Source organism: Humulus lupulus, chromosome 8 (genome assembly GCF_963169125.1).
Source record: "Humulus lupulus chromosome 8, drHumLupu1.1, whole genome shotgun sequence".
Classification (NCBI taxonomy): Eukaryota; Viridiplantae; Streptophyta; class Magnoliopsida; order Rosales; family Cannabaceae; genus Humulus; species Humulus lupulus.
In genome coordinates, this window is record NC_084800.1 from 59,753,685 (window position 1) to 59,770,313 (window position 16,629).

The window sequence follows — 16,629 nt, forward strand, 5'->3', positions numbered from 1 at the left end:
CCCTGTTCATTGAAGAGACTAGGGTCAGGATTGTATTTCAACTTGCAGGGAAAAGGAAAGCAGAGGCTGTACTACAGGTTCATGTGTAAAATGTGCTAGTATAGTGCTCTTTAAACCGATTGAATTAAAAAATTAGTAATAATCTTAGTTATAATATTTTTGAACGTTTTTGCACCAAAAATGTCAACGTTACGTGAGAGAATGCTATAATGGCATATCGTTGATTATTAATTGGCTTTTATTATATTTTGTCTTTAAAATCCCATGAAATCTCATGAATTAATATAAGATCATTTTTCTTTCACAATTGGCTTTAAGTTATACGCCTTCCGTAACTATTTTTTTTTTATGTGTATAACAGTTTCAAATACGTAAACGAGGTAGCGCCTATGAATTATTTGTTAATTGATTGATCATTATTATACAATAAATATAAGTTACTTGATACTCTAATCAGATACAGCCGATCAGGAAGAATAATTAATTATATATTTAGACTTATTATATCCCATTATGAGTTGCATGTTTAGCTGAAGGTCAGTTAGACATACGTATATATCATATGCTGAGACATAATAAACATCTTTATATTAATTCACTTATATTTTTAATTCTCTTGTTGTGTGAGATATGTTAATTAATCTACAAAGTTTATTGACAAATATTATCATTAATATTTGAAACAAGGACTATAGAAGCACAGCTCCAATTTATAATCTTCGGCATCTACACCAACGATACGGCCATTTACTCAAAACATATGCCTTTGCTCAGCTGTAAAAGGTCCATGTTGGGGCAACAAGTACTCCGATTAAACTGTCTACTCTTACTGCTCTTGGTGGTTTGTTGTTCTCCTCCTGAGGACCCCATCAAGTGTTCCGAAGGCAACTCAAACTGCACCATCACAAACTCGTATGGAACCTTTCCTGACCGCAGTATCTGTCGAGCAGGCGGCACCGCCTACCCCACGACGGAGGCAGAGCTCATTGCAGTCGTTGCTAACGCAACGAGAAGAGGATTGAAAATGAAGGCTGCTACCCGGTTCTCTCACAGCATTCCCAAGCTGGTTTGTCCAGGCCGAGAAGATGGGCTTCTTGTAAGCACCAAGCGCCTGAACATGGTGCTGAACATCGACCCCGAAGTGTTAGGGAATTTACCTTCCTTACACCAGCTTCATCTACAAACACAAAAGCAACAAACTAATAGACACAACATACACAAATTCAATAGAAAAAATCAGCAAGAAAAAACAATAAAATGAACATCAAGAATTATAGAGGTTTAGCCCAAATAACTTGAGCCTACATCCTCTTTGAACTCCCCTTGAGATGTTCTTCTCTGCACTATGAAACAGCAATGAAGATTACAACTTGTCACCACTAGAGAACTTCTACACTTGATGGATTACAATGCCTTGAACCCAAAAAAAAAACCCCAAGTACACTTGACCATGTACAAAGAAATCTCTCACCCAAGACCCAAGTGTTTCTCTCTCAAGCTCTCTCTCTTTCTCTCTCTGAAATAGCTCCTATTTTACAAAATGAAATCTGTTCTCATATCACCTCTCAACAACTGAGATAACAAGACTTATTTATAGGGGGTTTTTTAAAACTGTCATCTAACTTAAAAATACCAGAAATAAACGCAGACTCATCTGGCGAAATGGTAGACAAGACTGGAAGAAAAACGTAACTTTGCTGATGTGTTCATATGTTTAATGCAGACCAAAAAATTCTAACAAATTTCCACCTTGGTCTTCATTAAACATAGATTGCAGAGATAAACATAACTTCCCAAGGATCCCAGTTCAGCCATCAACTATCATCCATGATCAATTCCGAGCAAGCTTAGGCAGTAGTTAAACTTGCTCAATGGCAATATCTTAGTTCCAGCATCAGCGGGATTCTCTTCTGTGGGGACTTTTTCAACATTGATTACACCTTCAGTGACCTTGTCACGAATAAAGTGATACTTGATCTCCACATGCTTAGTCCGGTCATGAAAAACTGGATTCTTACACAAATGTATGGCACTTTGACTATCTGAAAAAATTGTAGCTTTTCCTTTGAACACTTGTAGCTCTTTTAGAAGACCTTGAATCCAAATACCTTCTTTGATTGCTTCAGTAGCAGCCATGTACTCAGCTTCAGTAGTTGAAAGTGCAACTACAGATTGTAGTTGAGACTTCCAACTCACACAATTCCCACTTACTAGAAAATAGTAGGCTGTAGTAGACTTTCTAGTGTCTCGGTCTCCAGCATAATCTGAGTCTACAAACCCACTGATTTCCACCTGATTAAGATGCCGCTTGAACACCAACCCATGTCTAGTAGTATTAATCAAATAACGCAGCAACCACTTCATAGCATCCCAATGAATTCTTCCGGGATTTGCCATGTATCTACTTAGAGCACTAATCGAGTGTGATAAATCAGGCCTAGTGCAAATCATTAGATACATTATAGCTCCAACAGCATTAGAATAAGGTACCTTGGCCATATCTTCCCTTTCAAACTCAATTTTAGGACAATTAACATTTGTAAGCTGATATTGACTTGTCAATGGTTGTTTGACAGCTTTAGCACCCTTCATAGAAAACCTTTTTAGAACCTTTTCAACATAAGACTTTTGACTGATGAAGATGGTATGTTGATCCCTATTTCTCTTGATCTCCATACCTAAAATCTTTGTAGCCATGCCCAAATCCTTCATTTCAAATTCTGTTTTGAGAAGAGCCTTCAATTTATTCAACTTGTCCCTTTTGTCACTAATCAGCAACATATCATCCACATACAACAGTAGATACTCAATATCTTTGAATTGTTGTCCTTTGAAGTAGAGGCAAGGATCATAGTAGCTTCTTTGAAAACCATGCTTTATCATGAACCCATCAAAACGTTTATACCACTGCCGAGGTGATTGCTTGAGGCCATACAATGATCTCTTGAGCAAACAAACTTTATCTTGCCCTTTGAACATCTCAAACCCATTTGGTTGCTCCATGTAAATAGTCTCTTCTAAGTCACCATGTAAAAATGCAGTTTTTACATCCATCTGGTCAAGTTCCAGATTGAACTGGGCAACCAAAGATAACATGATTCTTATGGTTTTATATTTAATGACTGGTGAGAAAATCTCTGTAAAATCCACTCCTTCCTTTTGAGTGAAGCCCTTAGCAACCAACCTTGCTTTGTATCTCACTGGTTCCTGATCATTCATGCCTTCTTTAACTTTGAACAACCATCTACATGCTACTACATTCTTGTCTTTGGGTCTATTAACCAGCGTCCAAGTATCATTCTTGTACAAAGACCTCATTTCCTCCTTCATAGCATCAATCCAATGCTTTGAATCTGAACCTTTTACCGCCTCTTCATATGAGTTGGGTTCTGAATTAGCTGACTCAAGTGCAGACATCAGTGCATAAGCTATCATGTCATCCCACGCTGTAAGTGTAAGCTTCTGGACTGGTTTTGGTTCTCTCCTGACTCTGTCTCTTGCAAGCTGATATGACGTAGTCGAATCTGCATGAATTTCAGATGCATCTACACTTTGTTCTGGTTGCATTTCAGCTGGAGTTTGAGTTGGGGTCTGAATCTTATTTTCTTCCACCTGATTTGTGTTGGGTGCTCTTGTTTCCATCTGAACTAAAGTCTCTACTGTACCTGCATTGTTAGTACTATTTTGTTCTTGACCTGCAGGAATGTTAGTTTGAGATAAACAAGGAAAACAATCTTCTTTAAATATAACATCACGACTGATTATAAGTTTGTAACCTTTGTTTTCTTTAACCCATAATTTGTAACCTTTAGTTCCCTGTGGGTAACCCAAAAATACACACTTAACTGCTCTAGGATCTAATTTACCCTCTCTTTGATGTGCATAAGCAGCACACCCAAATACTCTTAAGTAAGACAAGTTTGGTGGTTTATTGGACCATTTTTCTTCAGGTGTCTTAAACTCTATAGTTGTATTAGGACATCTATTTACTAGATATGCAGCTGTCATTATAGCTTCCCCCCAAAATCCCTTGGGTATACCTGAACTAATCATCATACATCTAGTTTTATCAAGTAGTGTTCGGTTCATTCTTTCAGCCACCCCATTTTGTTGAGGAGTTAATCTCACAGTCCTATGTCTTTGAATACCATTCTCTCTACAATATGAATCAAAAATCTCATTGCAAAATTCTAATCCATTATCGGTCCTCAATATTTTAATCTTCCTATTTGTTTGATTTTCCATAAGAATTTTCCAATTTTTAAAAGCCTCAAATGCATCATTTTTATGTCTCAATAAATGCACCCATACTTTTCTAGAAAAATCATCTACAATAGAAAGAAAGTAATTGTTACCTCCAATTGTTGGAGTCTTTTCTGGACCCCATAAGTCTGCATGTAGGTATTCAAGTATGCCCCTTGAATTGTGTTGCCCAACTTTGAAAGCCAATCTGTGATGTTTGCCCAAGACACAATTCTCACAAAAATCTACCTTGCTCACCTTATCCTTTCCAAGTAAGCTTTGTTGCTTTAACACTTGCAAGCCTTTATCACTTATGTGACCAAGCCTCCTATGCCATAGGATTGCCTTGTGATCTTCTGGTGCCTCAGCTAAAGTATTGCTGCCAATTACTGTTTCACCAATTAGGTAGTATAGAGAGTCCTTCTTAATTCCCTTAAGAACTACCATTGAACCTCTACAAATCTTCATGGTTCCACGCTCTATTTTTACTGTATAATCTGCATCATCAAGCACGCTTAGTGAAACCAAATTTCTAGACAGATTAGGAACATACCTGACATTCTTCAATGTTCGAATGACACCATCAAACATTTTTATGTTGATTGAGCCTATTCCAGTTACTTGGCAAGATTGATTATTCCCCATAATAACCTTACCACCATTCAACTCTCTGAAATCTTGAAGCCATTCTTTATTGAAAGTCATATGGTATGAACACCCAGAGTCTAAGATCCAATCTTTTTCGTTTTCTCCTGTTGCTGCAATTAAAGCTTCAACATCATTGCAAGCTTTTCCAATATTTGCTGAATCCGTATGTTCAGATTTTCCCTCGTAGATGGATCTAGCACTTTCACAGACGGAACTCCTGCCCTTTTGTTTTCTCAGCCAGAGATAACAATCTCTCTTCATGTGACCAAGCTTGCCACAATGAAAACACGCCCTTAAATTGTTTGGACCTCTGGAACCAGATCTACCTCTGCTCTTGCTGTGTCTTTTACCATGATAGCCATTTGAGTTTTTGTGTGGTGATCGACCCCTTGCGTAGTTGCTTTCTCCAAGGTTTGATGAAGAAGATCTCTCTGATTTTAATTCTAAATCCTTTGATTTCAATGCTGAAATTACTTCTTCTAAAGTAATTGATGTACGACCATACTTGATAGCACTTTTGACCTCCTTAAACGATTCAGGCAGAGAATTTAAAATGATAATTGCTTGGTTTTCATCACTTAAAGCTTCTCCTTCTCCTGAGTTAGCCAACTCAATGTTCATCCTTAGAAACTCATCCAAATTCTGCTCCAAACTCTTGCTACTGCTCATCTTAAATCCAAAGATTCTTTCCTTAAGAAAGATTTTGTTGGTGAGAGTCTTTTGCTGAAATAACTCATCTAGTTTCTTCCAAATCTTGGATGGAGTGTCTTCTTTATCAACCATTCGAATGATGGAGTCCGACAAATGAAAAATCATAATCCCAATGGCTGATTCGAGCATTTCTTCTTTTTGATCTTTTGTAGTACCTTCAGGCCATGAAATGGGATCTTCAAGAACACGCAATAATTTTTGAGAAGCCAACATTCCTTTAATCTTCCTTCTCCAAATTCTAAAATCTCCATTACCATCAAACCTCTCTATTTCAAGCTTCATATTACTCATATTGTTGCAATAACTCCAATCCAAGAGACTTTGAACAGATTCTTGAACCTTCGAACTCGATTCTTGGACTTCTTTCTTGACTGAAACTTTTTCTGTGTCACTTTCTGATGAAGAACTTGATTCAGCCAGTTCTTCCCTTCTTTGTCACCTTTGATCTTGAAGCTAAACTTTGCCAATCAACCTGGCTCTTGATACCACTGTTAGGGAATTTACCTTCCTTACACCAGCTTCATCTACAAACACAAAGGCAACAAACTAATAGACACAACATACACAAATTCAATAGAAAAAATCAGCAAGAAAAAACAATAAAATGAACACCAAGAATTATAGAGGTTCAGCCCAAATAACTTGAGCCTACATCCTCTTTGAACTCCCCTTGGGATGTTCTTCTCTGCACTATGAAACAGCAATGAAGATTACAACTTGTCACCACTAGAGAACTTCTACACTTGATGGATTACAATGCCTTGAACCCAAAAAAAAAACCCCAAGTACACTTGACCATGTACAAAGAAATCTCTCACCCAAGACCCAAGTGTTTCTCTCTCAAGCTCTCTCTCTTTCTCTCTCTGAAATAGCTCCTATTTTACAAAATGAAATATGTTCTCATATCACCTCTCAACAACTAAGATAACAAGACTTATTTATAGGGGATTTTTTACAACTGTCATCTAACTTAAAAATACCAGAAATAAACGCAGACTCATCTGGCGAAATGGTAGACAAGACTGGAAGAAAAACGTAACTTTGCTGATGTGTTCAGATGTTTAATGCAGACCAAAAAATTCTAACATGAAGCGATGAAGATGACAGTACAAAGTGGAGTGACTCTAAGAGATCTCATAAGTAAGGCTGCAGAGGCCGAACTGGCCTTGCCTTACACGCCCTACTGGTGGGGTTTGACCGTTGGAGGCATGTTAGGCACCGGCGCACATGGCAGCACACTGTGGGGCAAGGGAAGCTCGGTTCATGACTATGTTATTGGGCTTACAATTGTCAGTCCGGGAACCGACGTGGATGGATTTGTCAAAGTCCGGAAGCTCGAGGAAGGTGATGAAGAACTAAACGCAGCCAAGGTCTCGCTTGGAGTTCTTGGGGTTATCTCACAGGTATGGCTTTATTAATTTTGGCAGGCAGGGTGGGTGGTTTGGAATCTTTGGACTGAATAATCATATAAAGGTACGTCTAAATACGGATTATAATGTTTTCTGATCAAGTAAAATTACCGTTCTTTGTGTAAGTTAACAAATAACAACTCCGTTCTTTAAGTTGTTACGATACTTTTTGACGATAATATACAACCTAATTAAATAGGAAAATTAAAACTTTATGCCTTAGATAGTACTGAGTAATATATCTTATGTTTTTCTGCTAATTGGATTTATGTTTGAATTAGTTTTTAATTATGATTAGATGCTTTTTGAAATTTTTATGGGACTTTTCAAAGTTATACACATGCTTCGTGAAACTATGGATTTTATAAATATTTTTGGGAAAATTTTAGATAGCTAGTCGAAAATTTTAGACAGATGGTCGAAAAATTTAGACAACTAGTCGAAAATTTAGACAACTGGTCGAATTTTAGACAGATGTCATTTTGCAAAAAATTATCAAAAGTAGGCCAGAGTACAAAATCACTTAAAGTAAGAGACTATTTTCACCAATTTTTCTTTTTTTATATAACGGTATACATTGTAATTATAATATACATCTTATTTTGAAATTCAAAATAATTTATGGTGTCAAAATCTAAATTCAAACAGTCCGTTGCACAAATGTTTGATTTTTTTTATACACATGTAAAATAGACTGTTTGAACCTTGATTTCGGCAACATAAATTATTTATAATTTTTTAAAAAAATTTGAGTAGCCTGTAATTATCATGTACACCATTGTAAAAAAAAAAAATTAGGTTATAACCATTTTCCTGCGGTATCAAAAATAGAAACGCCATTAGAATTAGAAGTTCTATATATATTTGTATTCCTCTTTGAACGTTACGCCTGAATTTTATTAGTGTCAATTCTTTTTTTTTTTTCTTTTCTTTGTATTTCAGTTTTAGCTAAAAATGTAATTACTCAACGAAAACAGATGAGAAGAGAAAGTAGTTACATATATTAAGGTCATTTTCATTAGTTATCCTATAATTAATTGGATTTTATTCCCTTTATTTTGAGGTGGAGATAATCTGTGCTCAATAAAAAGAGCTTATTTTTATAATAAGGATATAATACAGTTTGATAAGAAACATTCTATTTTTATGTTAGAACGAAAGACTAGTTATAACGAAATGATAAATCCCTAATAATAATAATAATAATAATAATAAAAGAGAAACTAAGAGTGCCGGCCCAAGTATCTAGGGGGTCTTGGGCAAAAAATTATATTGGACATTTTTCTAAAGAAATTTTTGGGCTAAATTTTGGGAGCATTCTGGAACCTTGGGCCCATGCCCCATTCGTCCTACTCTCTGGTTGGGCTTGGAAACTAAGTCCCTTATTTTATTGGGATAACTGGAAAAGTATTCAATTTTAAGATTAATTAATTAACCAAAAGTAGCCACTAAATACAGTTAGTTTAATATTACTTATTTTTACATCGCATTACTCGTAGTACCACTTAAAATGTACGTTGTGTTGTGAGTATTTTAGCAAAAAAAGTAGTATAAGAAAACTAGTAACTTAAATACTAGGTATAAAATGAAAAATTTTCAATACATAGCTACAATCGATAAATGGTCACTTAAAATGGGTACACTACTTAATTTTTACTATTTAATTCTATGTGTTGAACAAATATTTGTTAATAATATGTATGTCTTGGACAATTGATTTGATAGGTGACATTTAAACTGGAGCCTCAGTTTAAAAGATCAATTACCTATTTAAGGAAGAATGACTTTGATTTAGGAGATGAAGTGGTAAGTTTTGGGAGAAAACACGAGTTTGCAGATATATTATGGTACCCAAGTCAGCAAAAGGCAGTGTACCGAGTTGATGACCGAGTTTCTTCCAACACTTCTGGTGATGGTTTATATGACTTCATTCCATTTCGCCCCACCCTTTCTCCAGCACTTGCAACTATCAGAATCGCAGGTAAATTAATTATTTTTAGTTCATTATTATTAGTTGTTATTGCTAACGATAACATTAATTAATTGTAATTAAAATGATCATGTTGAAACGCTTTCCCATTTTACTAATGGCATATTCAATAATAATAGAGGACACTCAAGAATCATTAGGTGATGCTAAGGGAAAATGCACGAGTGCTAAGTTGCTCACTACCGCTCTCTTTGCTGGTGCTTTTGGCTTGACAAACAATGGTGGGTGCATCTTCATGATCTTATATAATAATTGCATACATACTGTTTCAAAGTAATTTCTTTTTAAAATTAAATAAGGAAAATTAGAGAGTTTTTGAGAGAGAGAGAGAGAGAGAGAAAGAAAGATTTGATAAGATATGTGTTGAAATATCACAACAATAAGACTTGAGACTAATCTAGAACATTCACAGATGCAACACGAATTACCCTGGTTCAGCTCCAATATGGAACCTACACCCAGCTAGAGCTCGTCCACACACGTGTTCTTGAATCCACTATGACAGTAACAATACAAACCCAGTCAAGGAAATTTGTTCTTGACAACTCTCACAAAACTCTCAAACACTCTGTGAACAATCACTCTTAGAAAATACAAACAAGTAAATGGTACACACTCTCTTATTCTGTTTTCTCTCCAACAATCAACTCAATCTATGTTAGTTTCTTAATGAAAAATTATTACAACTCTACATATATATAATGAACTAAGTGGATACAAGAAATAAATGAATAAGAAAGTGACACATGATTGTCAATGTTGTTACTATGAGAATTAAACACCACAAATTCCACCTTCATTCTCATGAGTAACAACTTGTCTTTAACTATTGTGTGTGGAGTCCTAACTCAAATCCTTTGTTGTCCTCAGCCAACACAATTCTGGAGCAAACTTAAACAATGCAGGAGTTTGCTAACAATTAAAACTTTGGTACCCAAATCAGTTGGGTTATCATCTGTAGAAACCTTCTCTAATTGAACAAATTTTTCCTCAATCTTGTCTCTTACCCAATAGAGCCTAACATCAATATGTTTACTATTTTCATGGTAAACTGGGTTCCTACTATCAGAGTAAACTATAGCTTTAGTTTTCAACACCTTTATCTCTTTCAATAACCCTTGCAGTTATATGACTTCTTTGAAAGCTTTAGTTGCTGCTATGAACTCTGCTTCTATGGTTGATAAAGCAACCACTGATTGAAGTTGAGACTTCCAACTCGTAGGAAGTTGGAGATTTTCTAGTATCTATATTGCTACATAATCTGAGTCTACAAACTCATCTAGACTCACTTCACCTTTTGTTCTTTTGAAGATGAGATCATAATCCATTGTCCCCTTCACATATTTCAACAACCACTTAACTCCTTCCTAGTGTGGTACACCTGTATCAGCCACGTATCTACTCAAAACGCTTAAAGCGTGAGCTAAATAGGGTCTTGAATTCACCATTAGATACAAACATCCTAGTACCATTGCATATGGAATCTTGTCCATTTGATCATTCTCTTCTTGTGTCTTTGGTGAATGCTCGTTTGAAAGTATAAAATGACTTGCTATAGGAAGTTTGGCTGGTTTTGCATCAAGCATATTAAACCTCCTAAGCACTTTCTCTATAAATGACTTCCGAGACAAGCCTAGCAATTTATTAAATCTGTCTCTCTTTATATCTATTCCCATAATCTTTTTGCACTCCCCAAATCTTTCATTTTGAACTCTGAACTCAGCAAACCCTTCAACACCATTATCTTCTTCTTATTCTTACTCATCAATAACATATCGTCAACATATATGAGTAAGAACACTGGTTCACTCTCTAAATCTTTAAAATAGAGACAAGTATCATACTTGGACTTCTCAAAATCAACTTTAGTGATAAACAAGTCAAACCTCTTGTTCAATTGCCTTGGAGGCTGCTTCAAGCCATATAGAGAATTTTTCAACAAACACACCAGATACTTTCCTTTTGAGTTCTCCACCTCGAATCAAATTGGTGGCTTCATGTAGATAACTTCATCTAACTCTCCATTTAGAAAAGTGGTTGTAACATCAAGTTGCTCAATCTCCCAATCAAACTGAGTTGCTAAAGCCAACATCACTTGGATTGTTTTATACTTGATCATAGGAGAAAAAATATGTGTAGTCTACACCTTCATCTTGAGTAAACCCTTTTGCTAACAACCTTGCCTTATAACTTGGAGGTTCTAAATCATTGACCCCTTCTTTCAACTTATAAACCCAATTGCATTCTATAATCTTATGTTTTTCTGGTCTGACAACTAACTCCCAAGTATTATTCTCCTGAAGTGAATCCATTTCTAACTTCATGGCTTTGAGCCATTCTTGAGCATCAGGCCTAGACATAACTTCTTCATAATCTTCAGGTTCATTCTCAAACACCGTCTTGGCTGCTGCTAACGCGTAAACAACTACATCTGCTTCTGCAAACCGATTTGGTGGTTTTATTATTCTCTTGGTTCTTTCTCTCACAAGCTGATACCCTTTAATTTGTGGTGATCCACATTGATCTGTATCTATACTTCTACTTGTAGTTGGATCTGCCAGAACTATATTATGGTCTACATGAGTTTTGTTGTTTGAAATAGAGGTGGAATCCACCTTAAAACCAGTATTGTGGCGATTTTTCTCTTCATTTTCTGCATCAAACAACTGACTTTCTTTTTCTTTGGTTAGTAATGGAAAATTTAATTCATCAAACTGAACATCTCTACTTATGATGATTTTAGAACCAATTTTATTTAAGGACCACAATTTATAACCTTTGGTTCCCTTGGGGTATCCAAGAAAGATGCACTTTTGGGACCTTGCATCTAATTTATCATTCTTTTGGTGTGCATAAGTTGCACAACCAAAAGTTCTTAAATGTGTAACTGTAGGTGGTTCTCCCGAACATTTTTCTTCATGTGTAACAAGCCCAATAACTCTATTTTGGACACCTATTAACCACATAGCTAGCTGTAGTAATAGCTTCATCCCAAAAAGATTTACTCAAACCAAATTCTAAAAACATGCATCAAACTTTATTTAACAATGTCCTGTTCATACGCTCAACAACTCATCAGATGTCTAAGTATTCCAGATGCATTACACAAAACATCAAACTCATCATTAATAAACTCCAACCCATTATTAGTTCTCAAAACTTTAATCTTCAAACCAGTTTGATTTTCCATTGTTTAAACTTTTCTAAACATTCATTTTTATGTTTCATTAGAAAATCCCAAACTTTTGTACTGTAATCATCAACAATAGAAAGAAAGAATTGGTTACCACCATGAATTGGTGTTCTACTCGACCCCCATACATCAGCATACAAGTACTCTAAAATTCTGGTTGATTTATGTTGTCCTGTTGAAAATTTCACCCTATGTTGCTTGTCAAGAACACATATTTCACATAATTTTAAAGTTACAGGCTTCAAACTACCAAGCAGCCTTTGTTTGCCCAACTCAGCTAGACCTTGCTCACTTTTATAGCCAAGTCTTCTATGTCATTTCTCTGTTTCTTCATCAACTTCTTTGACTACACTAGCCACTCCATTTTCTACTATTTTACCATCAAGAACATACAACCCATGCTTTTCATTATTGTCAATGACCCTTTTTCGACTCTCAACAACCCATTGATTTATTTGTAACTCAAACCATTATCTTCAAGAGTACCAAGTGTGATGAGATTCCTTTTGAGAAGAGGAATGTGCCTTACATTCTTTGACAACTTGATTTTTCCATCAAAATGTTTCACATCAACACTTCCAATACCTTCAATGTTACAAGACTCATCATTTCCCATTAACACATTCCCTTGATTCGCCTTTCTATAATCTTGGAACCATTCTTTCCTTGGGCACATGTGAAATGTGCAACCGGAATCAAGAATCCACTCAATTGGATTTCTATCTATGGAAATTTATAGCATCTCACCATCCGAAGCTTCTTCATTGTCAACAAACACAGCTGTACTTGATGAAGGTGTATGTTCTTTAAGCTTCCTTTTATAAGCAAAGCAATTCCTTCTTGTGTGTCCACTTTTACCACAAAAGAAACGCTTTCTTGTATCTCTTCTCTTGAAGTTGATCGAGTAGGAAACTTCCATTTTCCAAATGAATTCTCATTCCTTTTGCTGAAATCTCTTGTTGGAGATCTACGTTGAGCTATCAAAGCTTCATCTTTCTTGCCTTTCTCAAGTGATAATTAGAAGTCTTTAGTTCTTAGAACCCCCAGGACATCCTCCATTGTAATAGAATCTCTGCTGAACTGAATCACTATTTTGAGATCCTTCAAAGCTTCAGGAAGACTATACAACAAAGTCATTACTTGGTCTTCTTCACTAATAATTTCTCCTTCATTTGTTAAATCTAGCACAAGCTTGTTAAATTCATCCAGATTTTGTTCAAGATTCCTTGTAGGATCCATCACAAATCTATAAAACCTCCCCCTTCATATGAATTTTATTAGAAATTGATTTTGTTGAATAGAGATTTTTGAGTTTAGACCACATACCATTAGGAGTAGTTTCATTTATTACCTGCCGCAACACATTATTTTCCAGATGCACCACGATGGTATACCTTGCTTTCTTCATCATGGTCTTTACTTCTTCGGGTTTTGACGTTTTTTCCATCCTCTCTTCTCCTTCAAGGGCTTCATCCAGATTTTGATGAATCAAAACTGCCATAAGTTTTTCCTTCCATAAACTGAAGTCTCCACTTCCATCGAACTTCTCAAGATCATACCTTGTAGTTCCTACCATTTTCTTGAAACTCCAAGAAACTCAACTCTGAACCAAGAATCTTCAGGCCTTCACCCTATGGATTGAAACCTGGCTCTGATTTATTGTAATATCACAACAACAAGGCTTGAGACTAATCTAGAACATTCACAGATGCAACGCAAATTACCCTGGTTCAGCCCCAATATGGAACCTACATCCAACTAGAGCTCGTCAACACATGAGTTCTTGAATCCACTAAGAATAGTAGCAATACAAACCTAGTCAAGACAATTTGTTCTTGACAACTCTCACAAAACTCTCAAACACTCTGTGAACAATCACTCTTAGAAAAAACAAACAAATAAATGGTACAAACTCTCTTACTCTGTTTTCTCTCCAAGAATCAACTCACTCTATGTTATTAGTTTCTTAATGAAAAAGTATTACAACTCTATAAATATATATATATATATATTGATCTAAGTGGATACAAGAAATAAATGAATAAGAAAGTGACATGTGAAAGTTAATGTTGTTACTATGAGAATTAAACACCACATACTGGCTTAAGCTTTCTAATTGATAGAATCACATAAACTTAGAAATATATATATATCACAAAATGACAGGACGATTAGTAAAACCAGGAAACAACTTAAAAATACACATAAATATAATTTTAAGTATTTAATTATAAAACTTAAAATGGAAAATATCTTAATTTCCTCAATTATGAATTGCAAAAAATATTGTATTTTTTTAAAAAAAATTGCTTATTGAAAGAACAACATAAATAAGTCTATAGCTAGTACGTAGTTCAGCCCAATGTTTGGTTCTATTTTTCTCCTAAAAGTTAACATTTGAAATTAAAACAATCACTACTCGTTAATTAATTACATAAAAATGTCGTGAAATCATAAATATTATATACAATAATTAGATAGATTCGATTGAGAAAATAAATTTAGCTTAATATAATATTAAATTGTGTTTTTGAAATAGGTGTTATTTTTAAAGGCTACCCAGTCATTGGATATCAGCATCGTCTTCAAGCATCTGGAGCATGTTTAGACAGTATCGAAGATGCAAAAATCACAACATGCGCATGGGATCACAGAGTCAAGGGCGCGTTCTTTTACGAAACCGGATTCAGCGTGGCCTTGTCGTCAGTCAAGAGCTTCATTCACGATATTCAAAAACTAGTCAAGTTGGAACCAAAGGCCTTGTGTGGAGTAGAACTCTACAACGGGATTATCATGCGCTATGTCACCTCCTCAAGTGCTTATTTGGGTAGGCAAGAGGACGCAGTAAACTTTGATATCACTTACTATCGAAGCAAAGATCCATTGGCTCCGAGGCTTTACGAAGACATACTTGAAGAGATTGAACAGTTGGCCGTCATCAAATACGGAGCCTTACCCCATTGGGGCAAGAATAGGAACGTAGCGTTTGAAGGAGTTTTAAACAAGTATAAGAATGGTCAAAAGTTTTTGAAGCTCAAAAAGATTTATGACCCTTTAGGACTCTTCTCAAGTGAGTGGACGGACCAAGTTTTGGGACTTAAGGGAGGGTTGTCTATAGTCAAGGAGGGTTGTGCTTTGGAAGGTTTGTGTAGGTGTGAGGAGGATGCTCATTGTGCCCCTCGCAATGGCTACTTCTGTAGGCCAGGGAAATTGTTTCAGGAAGCAAGAGTTTGTACCCTTTTGAATTCGAAGTAACAATTATAATAAGTGATCGATGTGCCAGTACTGATTCTATTTACGATCTTATATTATTGTTGGTGAAGCTAGTTTGGTGTTGCTAAATTACACTATTCTTGTTATTTTTATATATATGTGTGTATGTTATGTAATATACCTTATATACATGCATGTGCCTTTTTGATAGGGAATTGCTCCAATTATATACTAGCTACGTAGTTTCATTGCTCCAAACTGTTGTGATCAATGTAACCAAACAACAAATCTGAACATATATCAAAACAACTCAGCTGTATAACGAACACCAAGAGAAAAACATAGACCATAAACAAAACAGTAAGAATAAACAATGACAGCAATTTTATCCTGGTTCGGAATGCAATAAGCAAACCTACATCCAGCTCGGCTTGGCCAATAATCCACTATCAATCAAAGTTCAGTACAGAGTTACAAAGCTACAGGAATGATCAATAATACAGAAGCAAAAAAATACTCTCAACAGGACTCAACAATGGAGACCTTCGTTACAGTATATTGACCTCTCTCTCACGACCCTCCTCTCTTTTCCTCTTCACCTTTTCAGTCATGCAACCCTTCTGCTGCGCCACACTGGTGTATATAATCAGCCTAGGATTTAGGGCCTTCCAATATACCCTACAGAATATTCCATACCCATGCATTCGTACAGGCTGTTATATCCCAACCAATAGGAGTACAATGATAGTACACCTCCAAAATAGAGCTGACAACACCACATGAGAAATACACATCAGATGATATATATCCACCAGGCAGGGATTCATGATGATTGGATCACCTTTTACAACACAAACAAACAAATCGTAACGTCCATTATGGGATTTCCATAGCTAGAGGTGCCCCAGCCATTTCACATGCATCTTATATATTTGTGGATACAATCTTCTTCGGGTCAATCTAATTCTCAAGAGATGGTGACGCTATTGTAAAGGAGTAGCAAACATAAGTCTAGTGTGTAATTATCTAGAAATTTAATTTTGATTGAGAGAAAGGAAATTTGTGAGATTTTGCAAGTTATGTCATCAAGATGACAACACTACAACAATATAAGGGTTTTATGACTTTATTTGGGAAACATTAAAAGTCTACAATGTCTTCTGTGGGAGGAGACATTGTAAGTGCACATCTCACGTCTCCCAATGAGAGAAGTGAGAGACATC

The 16,629-nt window shown here is 35.7% G+C and overlaps 1 pseudogene; it reads left to right on the forward strand.

Moving 5' to 3' along the window:
* Positions 1-689: 689 nt before the first annotated feature.
* Positions 690-15,448, forward strand: LOC133795470 (probable L-gulonolactone oxidase 6; annotated as a pseudogene).
* Positions 15,449-16,629: the final 1,181 nt, after the last annotated feature.